Below are 21,020 nucleotides of genomic sequence, written 5' to 3'. Positions count from 1 at the left end.
AGCTCGGCGGGCAAATCATTCCAGAGGGTCGGGGCTCCCACAGAGAACGCTCTTCTCCTGGGGGCCGTCAGCCTACATTGTTTGGCTGAAGGCACCCTGAGGAGGCTCACTCTGTGAGAGCTCACAGGACGGTGGGAGAGCAGCTGGAGATGGTCCTGCAAGTACCCCGGGCCTAACTCATCTTTTAAAAGAGAGAAATCACCAAAGGCATACTCCAGGAGGACAAATCCCAATAGGTCAGTGTTTCTCAACTTTGGCAACTTTAAGATGTGTGCACTTCAACTCCCAGAAGTCTATGGAGGTTCTCAGTCATCCAGGTCATGATTGTCCCAAAGGTGCTTTTTCAGGAGGCAACTGGACTTTCTTCTTTTTTCTTTGAAGACGTTTCGCTTCTCATCCAAGAATCTTCTTCGGCTCTGACAGGATGGTGGGGAATGGAAGGATTTATATGCCTTACAGATAGCTGGTCATTTGCATCCTTTTAGAAGGATGCAATTGAAGCACTTGGAACTTTATCTGTGTCTTCAGGGTCACCTGAGTAATGCTCCTGCTTCCTGTAGTCTGCAAAAAAGCTTCTTGGAAAGAAGCGAAACTTCTTCAAAGAAAAAACAAGAAAGTCCAGTTGCCTCCTGAAAAAGCACCTTTGGGATAAACATGGCTTGGATGACTGAAAATCTCTACAGACCTTTGGCTATACAATTTGGGATGAACATCCTTTGAATGGTGTGGGAGTAGGAATGGATTTTCAGATGAAAAATTGCAGACTACAGGAACAGGAACACTACTCAGATGACCCTGAGGACACAGATAAACCTCCAAGTGCTTCAATGAGTCTCTAAAAGGATGCAAATGACCAGCTGTCTGCAAGGAATATAAATCCTTCCATTCCTCATTATCCTGTCAAGCTTCTTGGATGAGAAGTGAAATGTCTTCAAAGAACAAACAAAGTCCAGTTGCCTCCTGAAAAAGCACATTTGGTGCTTTTTCCCCAGTCTCCTGTTCATCCATATTAATCTTGCCAAGGTTGAGAAACACTGCAATAGGTGTTATCATTACCACTGACATTGTAATGTTGGCATATATTTCAAATTGGTTCTGTGCCACCCCAGGAAACACACGACAGGTAAAGTCTTCCTTGATTACTCATTCTAAGGATCAGAACTTTATCAATTAGCCTTTATTCCAGAATGTTTCTCCTCCACCAGTTGAGACATAAGTATGAAGCAGAGGGGTTCTACTTACCTTTACTACCGGTTCGCAACAGGGCTGCACATGTGTGTTTGCTTCGCTTGTGCATGCCCAGAAGCTTCCTGATGACATCGGGGTCAGTGGGCGGAGCCTCCCACCAGTTTTACTACCAGTTCTTGCGAACCGGTCTGAACCTGGGGCAACCCACCACTGGTATGAAGACCTACGGCCCTCGTGGCACTTGATGGACCTGCAACATGAAAATAGATGGCTACCATATGCTTTCAGAAGCTGTAACCATGAAACAGGGACCATGTTTATGCCAAGAGACCAGTAATGAGGTTCTACTGCCACAATGATGGTTGAGTGAACACTCTCAATCAACCGTGAGGATATGATGTGGTCCTCTCTCCTTTTGTGAGGCTGTTTGGCAAGGGAGAAAATCAGAGACCTTACTGGTGGCATCATGGGTAGAATGGGAAGGCTGGCTAGATGGAGACAAGAATTGGAATTTAAACCACGCAGTGAGGGTTTTTAAATCAATGGCTCTCTAAACAGTAATGAGGATGGTTTAGCAAAACAATTTTCCATTGGCTCCGGTATTCTTTGGGTTTGTTCCAGTGGTGAAATCTAAAAATTGTTACTACAGTTCTGTGGGCGTGGCTTGGTGGGGGGTAATGTGACTGGGTGGGCGTGGCCATCGGCAGAGGCATAAAAAAGCCTCTGCCAATCAGGCAACTGAGCTTGGATCGTCAGAGGCATGTAAAAGAAAAAAAAAAGGGGTTTTTTCTTTTAAAAGCCTTTGACGATCCAAGCTGAGTTGCCTGATCGGCAGAGGCTTTTTTTTTTTACTTTTAAAAGCATTTTTTCTGCCGAGGTTGTAGAAAAAATGCTTTTAAAAGTAAAAAAAAAAAAGCCTCTGATGACTGTGTGGCTCAGCTGGGCATGGGAAGGGGGGGGCAGGGATTTTTGCTACCAGTTCTCCGAACCACCCACCTCCATCGCTACTGGATCGGGCGATCCGATCTGAACCGGGAGCATTTCACCCCTGGTTTGTTCCAAAGGTAATTTCACCCACAAAGAAGAGAATATGCGAACATGAGGCTACTGTCTTTAAAAATCCATTGGCAAATTGTCCTTCAAGGTTGACAATGGCAGGGGGACAATGAACATCCCTTTTTTGCCCGCCCCCCCAACCGTTTTCATTCCTTTCTCATCTTCAAATGACCCTTGAGATAAATCCCACCTTGAAAGATCATTGATTAAACCAGATCACCCAACAGGATTCAAGCAGCAGGCCTTCTCTTATCTTTCAGAGATCCATTTGAAGCCTGACCTTCACTTAAACAAACACAAAAAAAAAAAACCCATTATTCCACAGGCCTTGGACTAGAATGAGTGTCAGAACCCCTTGTGCTGTGATTGGTTTGGCGGATTCTGATGTTTTTTTTCTGGACATTACTCTTCTCTCTCTCCCTCTCCCTCACCCTCTCCCCCTCCCGCTCCTGTACAGGTGGTCCTCAACTTACAACCATTTGTTTAGTGAACATTCAAAGTTACATCACTGAAAAAAAAATGATTTATGACTAAGTTTTTCACACTTACAGGCATTGCAGCACCCACCCTGTCATATGATCAAAATCTGGGTGCTTGGCAACTAGCTCGTATTTATGTCCCAGAGGTCATATGATCCCCTTTTACGATCTGACAAGCAAACACAATGGGGAATCCAGATTTGCTTAACAACCGTGTTACTACCTTAACAACGGCAGTGAAACACTTAACAGCTGTGGCAAGAAAGGTCCTAAAATGTGGGAAAACTCACTTAACAACTGTCTCGCTTAGCAACAGAAATTGTGGGCTCAATTGCGGTCGTAAGTCGAAGACTGGCTGTATTTTACCATTTGATATTGTGTTATATTAATGCCTGCCAAGAGTTTCAGTGACCTCAAGTCGCTTATAAAGCTAAGAAAGAGAGGGAGGCAGGCAATCCATCTCTCCATAAGTCTACAGCTCCCGAGAGCTGCCAACCCTCAAGCTATGTGCTGGCCCTAAGCAAGGTCTCAGGCACTCTAGGGAGAGAAGCCACCGCCTTCCGTGGGGAGTCCAGTTGCTTAGTTCCAGCACCTCATAATGATGGGATCAGTTTGTAACACAATCAACTATTTCCCCAGTAGTTTCCCCCCCCAACCCCCACCATCACTTAATCCTTTTTTTCCTCTGCAATCATGAAAAATACTAAGTGCTCTCACCACATTTTGCTCTGTTGAAGGATAATTATATGGCTGATTCTACATTGGGATGGGATGAAGAGATCCTTGGAATTGCCATTCCACAATCCTTGGGTTTCATCCCCCTTCCAAACTTCCAGAGTGTCATATTTCATAAGATGCTTTGCTGGATGGACTGAATCGTTGTTGTCTTTTCTGCTTTCCCAAACTCCTCCTGACTAGAACTGATTGACTAGGAAATGCATCAGGCAGGGCCCCACCCTTCCTGAACGATACCAGCAAGCTAGCCATAACCCCAACAGATGCTTCCGTTTATGGGCCAAATGAGAGCCCGCCAGGCCAACCCAAAGCCGACACCACAGATGTGGAACTGGGCCACTTGACACCAGACACACAGCATGCCGTGCTGTCTAGCAACGCTGGGCTTTCCAGGAGAGCAGAAGGTCTGAGAGACTAATTAGCCCATTGAGGCAATGTGCTAGCCTCGGCTGCGTTACTCTGCTATTTGCAGAGCACTTTAACGGCAGCCTGGCTAAGCAGCTTCAGACGAAGCCCCCCCACCCCCCATTCCCCCACCCCTCACTCTCTGGGTCTGGCAGGCACCTGAGCTCATTTTGTCCCCCTCCAGCGTGCCAGGAGGGCCATGTGGAGGCTTGTTTGTACTTACCACCAGCTGGATCGAGGAGGTGGTGAGAGTGCCGAGGTTGCAACGGTCTGGACCGTCCTTGCAATTTAAGGATTTTGTTGAGAACAAAGTGAGAGTAAAGCCTGCTGCGCTCTTTAAAAAAAAATGCTGCTTGCGTTTCTTGAACTACCCTCGTTTCTCGCAAGCATTTTGGGATCCAGAAGGGTAAAGGGAAAATCAGCTGGAAGAAGCAAAGAAGCTGGGCTCTGCTTTTTGCAAAAAAAAAAAAAAAAACTTACAGATTAACAGAGTTGGAAGGGACCTTGTAGGTCATCTAGTCCAACCCCCACCCAAGCAGGAGTCCCTACACCATTTCTGACAAATGGCAGTCCAATCTCGTCTTGAAAGCCTCCAGTGATGAAGCTCCCACAACTTCCGAAGGCAACTTCTATTCCATTGGTTGATTGCTCTCGCTGTTAGAAAATTTCTCCGTATTGCTAGGTTGAATCTCTCCTTGATCAGTTTCCATCCATTATTCCTTGTCAGGGCTTCAGGTGCCTCGGAAAATAGCTTGACCCCCTTTCTCTCTGTGGCTGCCCCTCAAAGAACCACCCTGTTTGAAGATGGACATTTCCTTGGTGCTGCTGTTTGGGTCCCAGTTCTGTCCCCAGGTATGTAGGATGGTTTAACTTTATCCCCTGTGATTAACTTCCCCAGTGTTTGATATCTGCACAGACAGCACTATTCATTGACTTCATCCCATCTGTGGATGCATTTTGTTTGGTAAAGTAATGAGCAATTAATTAATTGAGTCAAAGAGTCCTGATTATGGAGAAATCTTGCTATTAAAATGGATGACGTGTATCTCCAGAGAAAATATCGCAGTCATTGGGAAGGATGAGTAACAGCCTGGAAAATGAAATGTTATACCAGAAAGAGCAGATTTCCTTCTATATTACAAATGTAACAATCGGAAGCGTTTTCACCGATGGTCAGAGATCATCCATGTGGGATGAAATAAAAAGCGATGTAAAAAGGAACCATAAAGAGTGACTGACAAGATAGTCTTCTGAGTTCTTGGCTAATTTTTGCAACGGTTTGGGCAGAAGTGATGAATTGCACAAATGCTACTAAAAGCAATAGTTACACTTTTCAGATTTAAAGGGCCAAGTAGACACTGTAGCAAGAGGTTGCAGCATTACAATCTTATCTATTAGCAGCCATCATTCTTCTCTAGGATAGTCCATTTTAATGACTTCCCACCCATTCCCCTCTTGAAATTGGTGTGCATTTGTGCGTAAAGGTACCTGTGCATGGATGGTGCTTTTGGGATACATAATAGAAAAGTTCATTATTAGTATATAGGTAAAGCTATGATGGCGGAGTGGTTAGAATGCAGTACTGCAAGCTATTTTTGCTGCCTGCCGGCTGCCTGCGATTTGGCAGTTCAAATCTCACCAGGCTCAAGGTTGACTCAGCCTTCCATCCTTCTGAGCTTGGTAAAATGAGGAATGCAGTACTGTAGGGCAGACTAACTCACTTCTCACTCCAGGAGTTTGATTATGAATAGTTCAAGGTTGACTCAGCCTTCAAACCTTTCAAGGTCAGTAAAATGAGGATCCAGATTGTTGGGGGCAATATGCTGACTCTGTAAACCACTTAGAGAGGCTTGTAAAGCACTGTGAAGTGGCATATAAGTCGAAGTGCTATTGCGATTGCTTGTTCTCGACTTACAACCGTTCATTTGGCGACCATTTGAAGTTACAATGGCATTGAAAAAAGTGGGGAAAAAGTTTTTCATACTTATGACTATTGCAGCATCCTTCGTGATCATGGGATCAATATTCATACGGTTGGCAACTGGCATGTATTTATGATGGTATCAGTGTCCCAGGTCATGTCATCGCCTTTTGTGACCTTCTGGCAAGCAAAGTCAAGGAGGAAGCCAGCTTTGCTTCACAATTGTGGCAAGAAAAAGGGGGAAAACTCAATAACTGTTTCACTTAGCAATAGAAATTTTGGGCTCAATTGTGCTCATAAGTCGAGGACTACCTATACAGAAAAGATACAGAATGTAATTAAAAGGAAGAGTATACATAACCTGATGCCCTTCTGATGGCCTGCGTTCAGCCCCCAAAGCGAGTAGATTTATTGCACAAAATGTCTGGAGGATGCTGAATTATTCACATACAATATGAATAATAGGTAGGAAAGTGTTAGTTAATGCAAATCTTCATGTAGGTGTCAGCCAGCTTGTCCCAACATTGTATCCTGCATTTCTATGTCTGGATTAGAACCACTAGCCATACTGAAAATTTGGAAGCTGCAATTCCAATACATCTGACAGCTATGTTTGTGTGTGTGTGTGTTTGTGTGTGTGTGTGTGTGTGTGTGTGTGTGTGTGTGTAGTCTTTAAGTATGAGTGAACTTTGAGAAAATTAATCTGCATATTTCACACCTTGCTTATTTCTTCTTACTTCTAAAAGTGAACATGGGTTGCAGAAGACGTATGCTTGCATATATTTCCAGGAATGACTCCTCCTCCACTGAAGGACAGCAATGATAGAATATTTTGTGATTTACTCGCAATGAAAATACAATAATTTTGTTATTGTTCTAAGTCCGGGATGGCGAACCTATGGCACGCGTGCCAGAGGTGGCACACAGAGCCCTCTCTGTGGGCACGCGTGTCATTGCCAGCTGCTCTTCTGGTTTCCAGTGCATGCATGTGCACCGGCCAGCTAGTCGTCGGTTTCTGGAGCTCAGGCACATACGCGTGCATGCGTGTGCACACATACTTTCTGGTTTGGGCACTCGGTGCCAAAAAGGTTCACCATCACTGCTCTAAGGCATCCCACACCAGTTTACACAAACAAAAGCACTGATTCCCCCAGTCAACGTTTATGTCCTGTTTGTTCTGGAGCCAATGTAGACTTCTGCATGTAGGTAAAATATAGGCACATCCCTCTACTGAGGTGCAATCCAACCTGTTTTCTGAAGAGATTCTTTACCCACCCCCAAACCATTGCTGCACAAAGGACAACCTGTAAGTCTTTATATCTAGATGAGCTTTTTATGTTAGGATCATGATGAGGATGAGGATGATAATGATGTTGACAAGAGTGGTCAACCTTTAGTATAACTGGGGTAAAGAAAATGACTGGAAGAAGGAGCTACTATAGCAGCTGTCACTGTTTTTGTGTGGTCCATATTCTCATAGCCCTTGGACTGAGAGGCGGTAATTAAATGCAACACTCCCTTACTACCACATTGAACTGAACAATGGCTCCTTCTATGTGCTCAAAGGCACTGGAGGTAAGAAAATGCCACTTTAAAATTCTCACCCTTCTGGTAAATCAAGATAACATGACCCTTCAATAACCATTGAACCAGGGGTGGGTTCTAATTTTTTTTACTACCGGTTCTGTGGGCGTGGCTTATTTTGTGGGTGTGGCTTGGAGGTCATGTGACTAGGTGGGCGTGGCTAGCTGGTCAGAGTCATTTCTGGAAGGTCCTCGCACTTACGACCAGTCCTCGCACTTACGACCCGACTCATTTGTTTGCTTTTAACACTGATCAGCTGTAGGACGGCCCTTTGAAGCTCCCCGGCAAGAGTTTAAACAGTTTTTTTCCCTCTAGCCATCAGCTGGGACTCAGGAGGCAGCAATAGATTGGGGGTGGGACCAAATAAAAGGTAAGAATAATGTGGGAGGGGTGGGGGGGTGGGAGGGTGGGGGGGTAGATCCGGTTCGGTGACGTCATATCATCACTGCTACTGGCTTGGCTGAACCGGACCGAACCGGGAGGAACCCACCACTGCATTGAACAATAGAAAGTCATGGCCAGTTTACAAAAGAGGCAAAACCCATTCATTGTATTTCTTCCATCCACATACTATGACCCTTTCTACCTCCTAACACCCAAAACTAAGGGCTACCTTTGCCACCAAAATGTTTGCTCCGGTCTGTTCTAGATATAAGTGAAATTTCCCCCAAACCTGGGATTTCACCTTGCATACTGGAATGGACACCCTTCTGTAAAGTCACTTAAAAGTGAATAGTTGTAATCTATCATTTCACAAATCACAATACTTAAGAAAGCAAATGCAATTAGTTTATATCCAACACTTTGCAAAATTACCCACAGAAGAATAAAACAATTCTCCATAGGGTATGGTTTGGGGCAGCGCAGTGGCTCAACAGTTAAGATGCTGGGATGTTGACTGGAAAGTCGGCAGCCCAGGTTCAAGACCTGAGCGCCATGCGACAAGATGAGCTCCAGTCCTTGCCTCCAGCTCCTGCCAACCTAGCATTTGAAAGCAGGCAAACACGAATAGATAAATACTTCCCACCAAAAACTTTGGTGGGAAGGTAACAGTGCTTTATGACATCATGCTGGCCACATGATTGTGGAAATGTCTTCAGACAGTGCTGGCTCAGTGGCCTTGGACCAGAGATGAGCGCTGCCACCTATAATTGGCAACAACTAGCGGAGTAAAAGCCGCAGGGATTCCTTTACCTTTTTTTAACCATATGGTATAATGAAGCTTAAACGAAATGAAACAAAACAAAATGAAACAAAACAAAATGAAACAAAACAAAACACAACAAAACCCAGCTTGTTTTAAAACTAAAAACAGCAGCAAAACCTGTTCAGTGGTAAATGTAAAACAGCGACCTAATATAACAATGTGGGATTATGGAAAGAAACAACAATGCTTCTGTCTACAAACCAGTAATTTTAATTCAAGATCAGTAAGCTTTAGAAGCATCTTTATATTATCATTCAAAATTCATGTTTTTGACTACCTTTAAGCTCTACAGTTACATTTCTGTAGAGGTTTCAGGAGACAGTTTGCCAAATGGAAAATCGTTTGGAGGTTTGGAAAAATCTTGCACATAAATTACCAAAGGCATGAAAGCATCTGAAGGATGGATGAAATCAAATGCCAAGAAAAAGAAGGAAACATGCCAAAGAAGGAGGTGGTGGCGAGGAAGGAGAGCCGCAAAGGAGCCATGTCATGCTTTCTTTTAACAAATTCCTTATAAAATGGAGAGCCAGGGTCCAGACCATGACACCCACTCACTAAAGAATCTCTTTTGGCTGATGGGAAATATCCTCCAAATGATTAGACTTCGCTGCTCATATTTTTCATCCTTTCAGCTCAGAGATGACCATTGATTCTGCTCAAGGTCGTTTGCTCATTAAAGATAAAGAAAACGCTTGTCTCTCCCCATGGCACAGTGTTCCTGTTTGTTAATGGTCTTGATTTATGATGCCATATGAATGGTAGCAGGTAAGTTTGGGAAGGGGGGAAAGGGGAAAGGGAAAAGGGGAAAGGGGAAAGGGGAAAGGGGAAAGGGGAAGGGAAGGGAAAGGAAAGGAAAGGAAAGGAAAGGAAAGGAAAGGAAAGGAAAGGAAAGGAAAGGAAAGGAAAGGAAGGGAAGGGAAGGGAAGGGAAGGGAAGGGAAAGGAAAGAAGGAAAAAAAGGAAAGGAAGGAAAAGGAAAGGAAAGGAAAGGAAAGGAAAGGAAAGGAAAGGAAAGGAAAGGAAAGGAAAGGAAAGGAAAGGAAAGTTTATGATTTGAAAAAGGCAGACTCCCAGCAGATACATGATCTCTCCTTTGGCTTTCGCCTCCTCCTACAGGGCTGGCCCATCAACTCAGATTTCAATGCTCAATCTGAGTCAACAATCTGTAATCTGGACACTGCCTCAGGATCCAGGCTCGGGTTTCAGGTCAGGCAGACAAGATGGGCGAGGGGGCTGGAAGGGGTGAGGATGGGGAAAAGGCAAGCTTTGTTTTCCATTGGTCATCCTTCACAGGCAAGGGTAGCTTTTCCCATTCCCAACCAGAGAAGGGCTGGTGAGACTTCTGCTGTTTTAAAATCGCCCGACCCACACTTCGTTGAACAACATCACCAAGACATAGACGCCTCAAAAATCAAGGGTAGAAGTTTGGAGCACAAACTCAGTTTTGGAGTTCTATTCATCTTTTTGATATTTGATCCCTTGGCATAAGCTGCCCGCAGTGAAGTTGCTATGCAGATATACAGTTTCTGGAAAGTTACACCAGGAAAGTGAAGCCTTACCAGTGGCTTAGCATTTCACAAAGAGGCAGGATAAAGTGGGCTGCAGTTAGATTTAAAAGCTTTTTTTAAAAAAATGGTAAGGAAAAGAGAAAAAGTGAATTAAATCTTTATGGAAAAAAAAAATCCCTCTGACCCAACCATCCTGAAAGGATTGATAGGAAGGAAAATATCTTGCTTTCCTGGTTTTTAGGCTGGCTCAGTGTAATTATTTATATAATGTGTGGGTCTCTGTTTAAAAACCAGTAACAAAATAAGAGGGAAATGGTATTGTGTTCATTCCTTAATGTTATTTGCTACTTTACAATTAATTTACTTTTGTAAAAAAGAAAGAAAGAAAAGAAATTAAAAGAAATCTGATGTCTGGGGCAGAAAGCCAAAATTACAGCAGCCGTTTTGTGCTGGTTTAATTCATTCAGTCAAATCTTGGAACAAAAGCATGATTCTCTCTCCCCTCCTGCCCCCCTGAATTTTTCCCTAGCACAGGAAATGTATTATATTTTTTCAACTATAGGGTTTTTTTTTCTTCTTAGAGTGAAAGAAATACTTTCAACAACATTCATGGATCCTAAAACAGAACCAATTCAAAGGATCTCATCCTGGAGAGAAAATTCTGACTTTCCACTGCAGTCCAACTTCTCATATTGGCTACCAAGAATATTATATTAAAAACTGAATAAAACTCAATTAGTAAAGCTGAATTTAATTAACTCTTTGCAGCTGCCTCTCCTATAGCAATAACAATAGCACTTAGATTTATATACCACTTCAGAGTGCTTTACAGCCCTCTCTAAGCGGTTTACAGAGTCAGCCTATTGCCCCCAACAATCTGGGTCCTCATTTTATCGACCTCGGAAGGACGGAAGGCTGAGTCAACCTTGGAATCAACTATAGAGTCGCGTTATGTGATGTTAGGTCATTGACCAGCTCAATTCAAAAGAGAAAATACATCAAGTTCTTCTTGAGTGCCACCAATGCAAAGAGAGAAGGAATGGACCTACCAAAACGAAGGCCAGGTTTGAATGTAAAAAAAATCTTCTTTATTTCCAAAACCACCCCACTTAACAGTCTTTTGAAACATACAACAACTGAGTAGCCTTGGCTATATATTATTTATTGATTAAAAAAAACTATTTACATTGTTTTTAATTGCTATGAGCTGCTCAGAATCATAAATGTGAGATGGGCGGCTATATAAATTGAATGAATGGGTGGGTAAATACTTGAAAACAGGACAGCAAGTGCTGCTTGCCTGCTTCCCTGGACTGCATGTAGAGCATAGGATCCAATAATAATAAGCCACCACTGGGATTATTTTTATCCCCTTCCCATTAACTGTCTCTAAAGGGAATAAAAATACAGAAGACAGTACAAGAAGAGCTTTGTGTGTGAATTGAGCTTTTGTCTTTTCTCATCCTTGGTAGGAGAGTCTAAGCCCTGTTTCTTTCCCTGATACATTGACTAGTCCTTATTTGCTGTTTCCTTTACCTAAGACTTTACGTAATCAGTTTGGCACATTCCTTTGATCTTCTAGCCACTTCAATGTGATATTTTCTTAGTGTTGTCTTTGTCCAGTGTTCACGTCAGTCTAGGCATTTTTCTCTTATTAATTTGTTGATAATTTTGAAGCAGAACTAAAAGTGTGTGGGATGCAGGTGTCAAAGATTTTATGCCCAGTTAACCACATTATAATTCATTTTATGTCACTCAGAGTTGAAGAAGCTTCTTGGAGGAGAAGCGAAATGTCTTCAAAGAAAAACAAGAACGTCCGGTTGCCTCTTGAAAAAGCACCTTTGGGATAACCATGACCCGGATGACTGAAAATCTCCATAGACAAATCCATTTTGTGCTAGATTGTTATGACTAGGGATTCTAATAATGGCCAGGACTTCTCCATTATTCCCCAAAGAAAAAAGATGCTTTTAAAGATGCTTAAGATGCTTATGAAGTCTGAAATTGTCTTAAGTGTTTTTATTGAATGTAAATGTATATACAAATACTGAGACTCTTAAAGACAGCCAATTTGTGTACTGCCAAGGGTCTTTTAAAACAGAGACGATTTAAAAAATAAATATATAAATCAATATGTATTAAAGCTTGCTCATGCCCCTCTTTCATTGAAACAAGTATGTACTTATTTTTGTTTTATGACATTTGTTAGCCATCTCAACCTGAAAGACCCCTGGCATAACAGGAAAGAACAGGATAATGTCAAATGCAACATCAGACAGTAAGGAAACAACCCACTACAGTGAGATGGCTGTTCACCATCAAACTATGACCATAAATTCATCAAAATAAAATGGTTTTAAGAGCAACCCAGAATATAACAAAGGTTGGGGCAGGCATATCTCTGGGGGAAATTTATTTTGCAATCTGAAGGCCACTACTGAAAAATAATTTGAACTATATGTTATATATTTTCTTTTCCCTTCCGATCAATGTTACCCATGTTGTCCAACATTTAAATCTGATACTGAACATTCTACTCATATTAGATAGAAGCTGAGTCTTGTGCTTCTCCTTCTGTTCCTTACAGGAGAACTGACACTGAAATAAACCATGATGGTCTGACCACAAAGATCATTCTGAATTGAGAACAGAACAGTCACCTGTCCTCTTCCTGACAAAATATTTAATACAAACAAGCACCAGTGGCAGTTTCCGTTTTGTTCACCGCCGTCTTTGCCATGTTTCAAATAGAAATATGTGCCTCACTGCTTCAGGGCAGGATAACAGTTCTGGAAACGCTACCATCCTAACCCCCAGATTGATCCAGCTATTTCAGAGAATGCTTCAGGAAAAACAGAATGCTACATTTCTGGTGGGAGGAGGATAGGACCATTTATAGCTATGAATTGGTGCCAGGTGGGTTATAGCTGGTTACTCTTCTCAGTGGACAAAAATCTATCTCAGTTACCAGGATTCACTCTGAATTTCTACTTTTCCCCCCCCTGGAGCCCAGCCATCACTAGATATGTTAAATTAGCATGTTTATGCTTTGCAGAGCTATCTCAGTTCTGGGTACAGGAACTCTATACTTCAATTCAGAGTAGAAAAGCAAGATACTCTGCTTCCATGCCTCCAGTCTAAAATATGTGTATGAAACCCCACTGAAGGCTAACAAAGCAGCTGTGATGCTGTAATAGGCTGGCTTTTATTTTGTGTTTGTGTCACTTTCCAAGCAGCACCAAGGCCTCTATCAAAGTAAAGTGTCCTTTAGAGCTGCATAGGCTACAGATTAGTGTATGTACTAACACACAAACACACACACACACAAACATACACACACACACATACAAAACATATATGCCCAAATGCGGATACTGAGTGTATGTACTAAGTATACACATAAAATATGATTTCATTTTTCTGAAACATGAATATTATTTATTTTTCTGTAAGTATTTTTAACGTGTTATGTACCAATCTGAAGTAATTGAAGCATTAGCTAAACATTACCTGACAGCTGCAAATCTGATGCAATTATTTTCTGCTTAGAAATTAAGGAGGCATTTTCCAAATTGTTGATGCAATAATGCGTGAATATTCTGTGTTTACGACACATCTCTGACAAATCCCTTCTGTGTATACATGGACTTGCATACAGTTGTGAGCAAAGCGGGATTGGCCACAAGCCCACTGGAAAGAAATGCAAAAGACTTGATTATTTTTTTTATATTTAGCTGCTTATCTGCCCAGCAAGATCAGACCTGGCTCATACCCAATAAGATTCCTTTCTATTGTATGTAAAGAGGCAGAAGCCCAAGATTTTCTCTACAGAATTATTATGGATATTATAATGAGCTTCATTTTGTACAAGGTCATCGTAATGAATGAAGTGGGGTATAACAACACAAGAGAAGTAGTAAAATGATACGATGGCACATGCAACCACTGGCTTTGATTCTTATTTGGCAGCCATGGGATGAGAGAGACTGGATAAAAGCAACATGGCAGGACCACTCCAGAACATTTCTTGCCTGAAGCACAACAGCAAATGGCACCATTGTGATATGTTGCCACTCGGAGTATATTCTAGATCTCCTGGTTGCTTGGCTTATTAAATGTCGGGGGATTGACTGAGGCTAGTCAGGTAATTTATTTGCTATTTTCTCCCTCATCTCTTCTCCCTCTTTCTCTTTCTGTTCTTTATTGACATGTTGACCTGCTCTACTGCAGATCTATGGTACTTGTTCCTGATTTTTCTCTTTAAATAATAATGGAGTCAGCACTGAAATGGTGAGAAGCTGGAATAGGCTTGGGGACATTCCCACTCCATTTAGTCATGTCCTTATAGGACACATGCTCAGAAATATGTGTTTGATTGCTCACCTATCTGCTGTCTTCCCAATCTGGAAAAAAATGTTTTGTTTCAGTTACGAGACCGCCTTCTGCCACCAATAGCCTCCCACCGGCCGGTTCGCTCCCACAGAGAGGGCCTCCTCAGGGTGCCGTCAGCCAGACAATGCCGGCTGACGACCCCCAGGAGGAGAGCCTTCTCTGTGGTGGCACCTACCCTATGGAACAATCTACCCCCAGAGATACGAGTGATCTCCGACCTCTGGATTTTTCGTCGGGCCCTAAAAACTTATTTTTTTCAGTTAGCCGGTCTGTCCTGATTTTAGGGTTAGTTTTAAAATTTTAATATTTATTTTAAATTGACAAGTTTTAAATTATGGGCCAAATTTATAAATTATTTTAACTTTATTTTTTAACTGTGATGTTTGTATAGATGTTTTTTATCTGGCTGTTCACCGCCCTGAGTCCGAAAGGAGAAGGGCGGTATAGAAATTCGAATAAATAAATAAATAAATAAAATAAATAATGTAGTCCTTTTGCTTTGCAGCACATCATCCATATATGTCAATAAAAATTGTGTCCCTGGGGACCACACAACTGGAATCTTGTTCAGTAGCCCAGTGCAAGTCAAGTCATGTAACACCTGAGATTGGCTGTTATTCTACACCAAAACAAATTCCATGAGCATTTCTCCCAGAAAGTAAAATTACAACAAAAATGAATTTTAAAACTTGTTGGCAATATTATGTTGCTTGTGAAATAGTCTTTAGGTTAGAGATTCTGGCTTTGGAGGTTGATAAAACAAGGGCCTAAATTTTTGCGGGTAATATGCTGGCTCTGTAAACTGCTTAGAGAGACTGTGAAGCACTGTGAAGCAGTATATAAATCTAAGTGCTACTGATATTGCTATCATCACAAGCCAGATTGAATATACAGTTGATATTTGTTGACCTGTTGCTTGGAGGCTGTTGGTCTGGATGGAACAAAATAGGTAGCAATCGAACCCTGAGAAGACAGAAATGCTCTCTGTTCAAAGACCACCCGGTCCTCCATTTTCTCTGATTATACCTCTCTATGAAGCGGCACTCCATCTGAAAGGCCAGACCCATAACTTGGATATTGTCCCATGCTTACAACTGCTGCTAGATGTGGTGTTGGAGGTCTTTCCCCCAGTTTCAGCTGGTATATCAGTTGTGTCCACTCAGGAGTAAGAAGACTTGACAATGGTATCAAGATATTACTAGTAGGATAGACTATTTCAGCATGTTGTACAGATAGTCCTCGACTTACAACTGCTTGTTTGATGACCATTTGAACCTACAACGGCACTGAAAAGAATGGCACTTATGACTGGTTTTCTCACTTATGACTGTTGCAGCATTCCCGTGGTCATGTGATCAAAATTCAGATGCTTGATAATTGACTCATATTTATGACGGTTGCAGTGTCCCGGGGTCATGTGATTAACTTTTGTGATCTTCTGACAAGCAAAGTCAATGGGGAAGCCAGATTCACTTAACAACTGTGTTACTAACTCAACAACTGCAGTGATTCACTTAACAACTGTGGCAAGAAAAATCATAAAATGAGACAGAAATCTACATGTACAGTATGTAATTCAAAACAATTCCTTTTCTTTCTCATACTTTTTTAACACAAGGGTGAAAATGTTTGTCTCTTTTGAGAAGATACACTCTATCGTCACAAATTGCTCTGAAAATGACTGCTAATCTTTTTATCACTCCGATGACATTAATGTCATATATAACATCTATAATGTGAGTGCTGCATCGGCTTTCAGTCTATTTTAAGGTACAACTCAAGGTGTTCTGATTTATTTGCTTTTAATCCTTAAAATCTTAGATTAGTATCCACTTTGGCAAACTTTCACAAAACTATAAAAACTGGAATCTTGGTTGCCCCATGTTTGGGAGGCACCTATGACTATTTTAAGGATTATTGTTTTTAATTTAGGGATTATTCTCTTCACTCCCAACTTGGTAAGCATATAAGCCTTCTGAAGCCAAGCTCATGTTTGCATACATAATCTTTTTGCATTTTATGAATAATATTTTCCATAAATGTTTGATCTTCTTTTTCATAATTTATTTGGACAATATTTTCTGTAAGGACCATGCTGTCCACATGAAACTGGTGTTAGTTGGTCTTGCAGCGTCTTTGTGACTACAACTCTACCTAATCTACAGAAATGTGACTTTGATCTGCCTTTGAATATTTGGAATATCACTTTCCTCAAAAGAATTGGATCTAACTAAAGTACAATCTATTTTGGCTTGAAACATGCAGCCACCCACTCAATATTAATGATATACAAAGGCTTTTGGGCTTTGCCAATTTTGCTGTAACTTTGATTCCGGTCATAAATATTCTCTCTCAAACATGCGGGTAGAAATATAAAGCCAACACCAAGATTTTAATTCTTAAACCTTACGTTATGCTTGAAGTAACAAACCTGAGGGTGGAGCAGACAATGTAAGACAAAAGATTGCTACAATGCATACCTTCTGATTTGTTGAGGTTTTGAGTGTCGAATGCCCATCTTTTAATATTAATATTTACCTTGACTACTATTTTTTCTATATATGCATTAAACAAATCACTTAAAATGTGAAAGTAAAGGGACTAGCAAAAGGGACACAAATATTGGAGCCTGAGATAACTTCTCTGGTTTGCTATTCCAGTAGTTTTTAGTTTCTTAGCCAATGAATAAGGCCAGAGTGTTGACCTTCAACTTTCCTGTTCCAGAATTTCCTTTTTGGCTGATGGACAAACTGGTGTTTCCCTTGCCATGATGCTTTAGCTGAGAAGTACTCCAGCTTCTTTAAGGTCCAGGCAAAGGCATAAGACTGGAGCCAACTTCATGGAATACTGTGCATACTTGGTGAAAGTTATAACGAGCTAACAACTATCAATATATCACTCCAGGGCTCAGGAACTGAAAGACCAAGCTTAGGGGCAGCCTAACTGTCCTAAAGAACACCAAGCAGCAGGTATTTCCAGTTCCCAAGCTATCCAGAAATATACATGGAAGAAGCAATGGCTCCCACCATAGATTTTACTAGCAATTTTCTTAAGGTATAACTAAATAAGGTGGTACATTCTTAAATTTTCTCATTTTACCTATGAGAATGGAAATATCTTTAAAGATAGAGTCAGATTTTTGTTCAGAAGGGACTCCACTTTATAAAATAGACTTTTAATTCTTGACTTTTCCTCCCGCTCCTTTTCAGAGTAAGGGAACACAGAGCTGTATGGAGGAGATCTTTGTTAATTTCTGTTTCTATGAGTTCTTAAAAATATACCTATATCTATGCATGTGTACATCCAAGTCAAAATCACTAAGGTGGTTTGTCCTTGTCTGGCATGGGCCATTTACAACTTAAATTTCCTCTTGTCAAGTTTCACACTGGGGTAAGGGATACAATGTACAATACACATAGCTGTGCTAAGGATGCAGATTGTACTCTGTGATAATACAGAGACCAATTTGCTATCAAATGCTTTGTGAACAAAGAATATGATGCTTTTTGAACAAAGAGAAAATGGATGGCCTTGAGAAGAATTTCCAGGATTCAATGCTAGAACTCTTCAAAATCAATTCATTTGATTTATCATCATCATCATCATCATCATCTATTTTGTGATTTTCTCTTCTCTTCTGCTGTCTCCAAAAATTCTGAATAGTGGATGTGACAGTACCTGGAGACAGCAGAATAGAAAGAAATGGACAAAATCACAAAATGTAAAGACTTGCAAGAAGAAGTAGAAAAATGGTGGCAAAAGAAAGCAAAGATAGTACCAATAGTAGTAAGCATCTTGGGTGCAATTCCAAAACATCTGGAGCTCCACTTGAGCTCCATCGTATTGACAAAATCACCACCAGTGAATTGCAAAAGGCAGCTTGACTTGGAACAGTTTACATCTTGCAACAATACATTTAACATCAAACAACATCTGCCCATTCCCAGGTTTTGGGAAGGACTTGATAGGTGGATAAAAATGCCAAATGCAGTCTAAACATCTGGCTGAGTGTATGACGGACTATAATAATATGGAAAGATATTATTCCTATACTTAATTAGCATTTTTATGCCATTATATTTCATAAGATTACTCTGCCTTATGGTCAGCATTATGCATTCAGCAATAAGGGCTCTGTATAGGATTCATCAGAAGGTTAGACCATAAAGAAAGGAGCATGTGTGGGCATCTGTCAGATTCCTTAAAAATAATTATCAAGATACAAAGCAAATATTTTCAGGAATGATGTAAAAATATACCATATACATCCATAGGTGTATATGTTACATGAGGAATTATTAGCATTTTTGAAAGACAGGGGGAAAAAAATCAAATGGCTGTCAGAGAATGAAGAAATCATTGGATTTTACATTGGCAATTAAGGCAGACAGTTCAATCCTTCTATTTACTTGGAGCCAAGCCTGTGCGTAATGTATTTAAAAGCTTATTTTTAATCTTTATCCCCCCCTGCACCCCAAATCCTTTTTTTTTTAAAGTTTACATTTAACACTAACTTTTTCCATATTGGTTTCTATCTGTGGACTTCCTGAAATAAATGAAGACATTCTGTGTTCTGATATATATATATATATTTAAAAAGGAAACAACAGCAACATTAAGTACATTTTTACTTGGAGATTTATTTTGTTTTATTAAATCTGACACCAGTCAGGGAGAAGAAAAAAGAACAACAAGAAGCATCTTAAAAATGCTTCATATTTTCCATAGAAATTTGCCTTCGTTAGGTTTTGAGAATCCATGGGTTCATGAGCTCATCCACTGACCCTCTGCCCTCCCTCCCACACATCTATTTTTTTTTTCTCGTATTTGTTTTTTTTTTAATCAAAGTGAATTTGCTTGTTGAGTGTAATTTTCCAAGCCTTCACAGACCTAATAAATAAGGAGCCCCTGTAAAACAGTAGCTTGACTTAAGTGAATCTGTACAAAGGAAAAATATAGAAATACAGTATGTACAAAGTACCGTCAGTGCACCATCGCTACAAAGTTCTGATTTAATTGGCTTTAAGACCCTGCTCCCAAGCTCTTTGAATCACAATCTTCCCAAATGTTTTCCCTTTTGCTAAACACAATAGCCTTATAGTGAAGGTGCACTCTGATCACTATTGTGTGAACAATTGCTTTATTCAAGTTAGTAAACAGTTACACTGGATCACAAGGTGATTTGAACGTATTTTTCCCCCCTCAATTTTCCCCCCTTAGTATTTTGTCCAAACTGGGATACTTCCCAATTGTTTTACCAAATCAGTGCTCTAGTGTACTTTTGGATTCTTGGCTACAACTATACAAGTGCACACAAGTAAATCCTACCCTGTTATCCTCCACCCACCAACTGAGAATCAGATTGCACATTTCTTTTAACCATGACAGGAGAAAGCAAATAGTGAAACAAAATCATGGGGACTTGCTTCTCACTTTACCCCCGTGTTTTCATTGGCTTGGCCATACCTTTCTAATTATCATGAAAGAGCTTTACATCTGGAGAGATTGTCTCACTGGCTTCCTGGATCACTGCAAAACCATCAGGGTTGAAATTTCATCCAAGTCTTTCATAACACCCAGCAAATATTTCCCCTGGATAGTTTTACACCTTGAGGGGATCCTTTTTTTTTTTTTGGTCTTTAGTTCAACACTCTTGCTCTGTTCCCAAAAGGGGTGCTATTTTAGGTGAATTGAAAGAGAAAACCGAGAGGAATAAACATTTACTGAGTTCTCTTGGCATTCAGTCTCTTGAAAAACCACAGTATAAACTATTCATGCTGCTTCTTACATCTGTCAAATCAAAATTTAAAAAATTAAAATTAAAATTAAAAGCCAGAAAAAGTGTAACACTGAAAATATGGCATTAAAAAGGATAAAGGTGGCCTTTGTAAAAATAACACAGAAAAAGTATATTAGCCAATAAAATATTCTAATAACTCTTCATTTAAAAGTGCATCATGGGTAGGAGATAGAGATGACTCTGAAGTGTCAATACTCCAGTATAGCCCCTTCAACCGCCTCCCATTACAACGCGAATAGGTCCAAAACCATACAATGCAAATCACAATTCTTCATGTAGCAGCAAAACCACAGCAGGTTTTTTTTTTGGGGGGGGGATCCATTTCATCGTCCAACTTCAAATATTTGAACCTTGAAGTCTATGAGGAAAAAAAAAAGTACATACATTGGTCCATGTGGCTTTAGAATCAGAGGAAAATCCTCCATCGGCAAAAAAACAAAGGTTTAGGGAGAAGGGGGCGTGGTCATCGGAATGCTGAGAGTACTTTTGAGGGGTCCATGATGTGCTTACAGTCTTCTGACCCAAAGGCACCCTAGGGTTTTAGCCTTCCCTCTGAGAGAAATAATGATGGGAAATGGCTTTGTTTTCTTGATTTCTGACCAGATATGGTGGTGAGTGGACCAGCTGGTGTTGTCTGGTAAAGTAGCACTGATTGCTCGGCTCCCTTTCTCCATGCAAGGTACCCTGTCAATATCAGCATTCCTGCAACAATAAAACAGACGTGTCAATATCTACACTACATTATA

General features: G+C 40.8%; 1 protein-coding gene and 1 long non-coding RNA gene across 8 annotated transcripts in view; one reads left to right on the top strand and one right to left on the bottom strand.

The window, feature by feature from the left end:
* The first annotated feature begins 8,960 nt into the window (after positions 1–8,960).
* Positions 8,961–12,282, top strand: LOC148116816 (uncharacterized). The gene is made up of 3 exons (XR_015731393.1): positions 8,961–9,340; positions 10,664–11,154; positions 11,842–12,282. It is a non-coding gene; the product is annotated as an uncharacterized LOC148116816 (long non-coding RNA).
* Positions 12,283–19,300: 7,018 nt separating this feature from the next.
* Positions 19,301–21,020, bottom strand: part of SOBP (sine oculis binding protein homolog) — a 141,886-nt gene continuing 140,166 nt past the window's right edge. For 6 of the 7 annotated variants that reach the window (XR_015731392.1, XM_034409106.3, XM_087882625.1 and 3 more), the window contains one exon: positions 19,301–20,976. The gene's annotated coding sequence lies outside the window, so the exon portion shown is untranslated. The remainder of the gene's footprint in view (positions 20,977–21,020) is intronic. The other variant, XR_009621885.2, reaches the window with a different exon arrangement.

Source organism: Pantherophis guttatus, chromosome 1 (genome assembly GCF_059756535.1).
Source record: "Pantherophis guttatus breed Tessera chromosome 1, ASM5975653v1, whole genome shotgun sequence".
NCBI lineage: Eukaryota > Metazoa > Chordata > Lepidosauria > Squamata > Colubridae > Pantherophis > Pantherophis guttatus.
The sequence above is the reverse complement of the archived record's forward strand: the minus strand, read 5'-3'. Positions and strand labels throughout refer to the sequence as shown.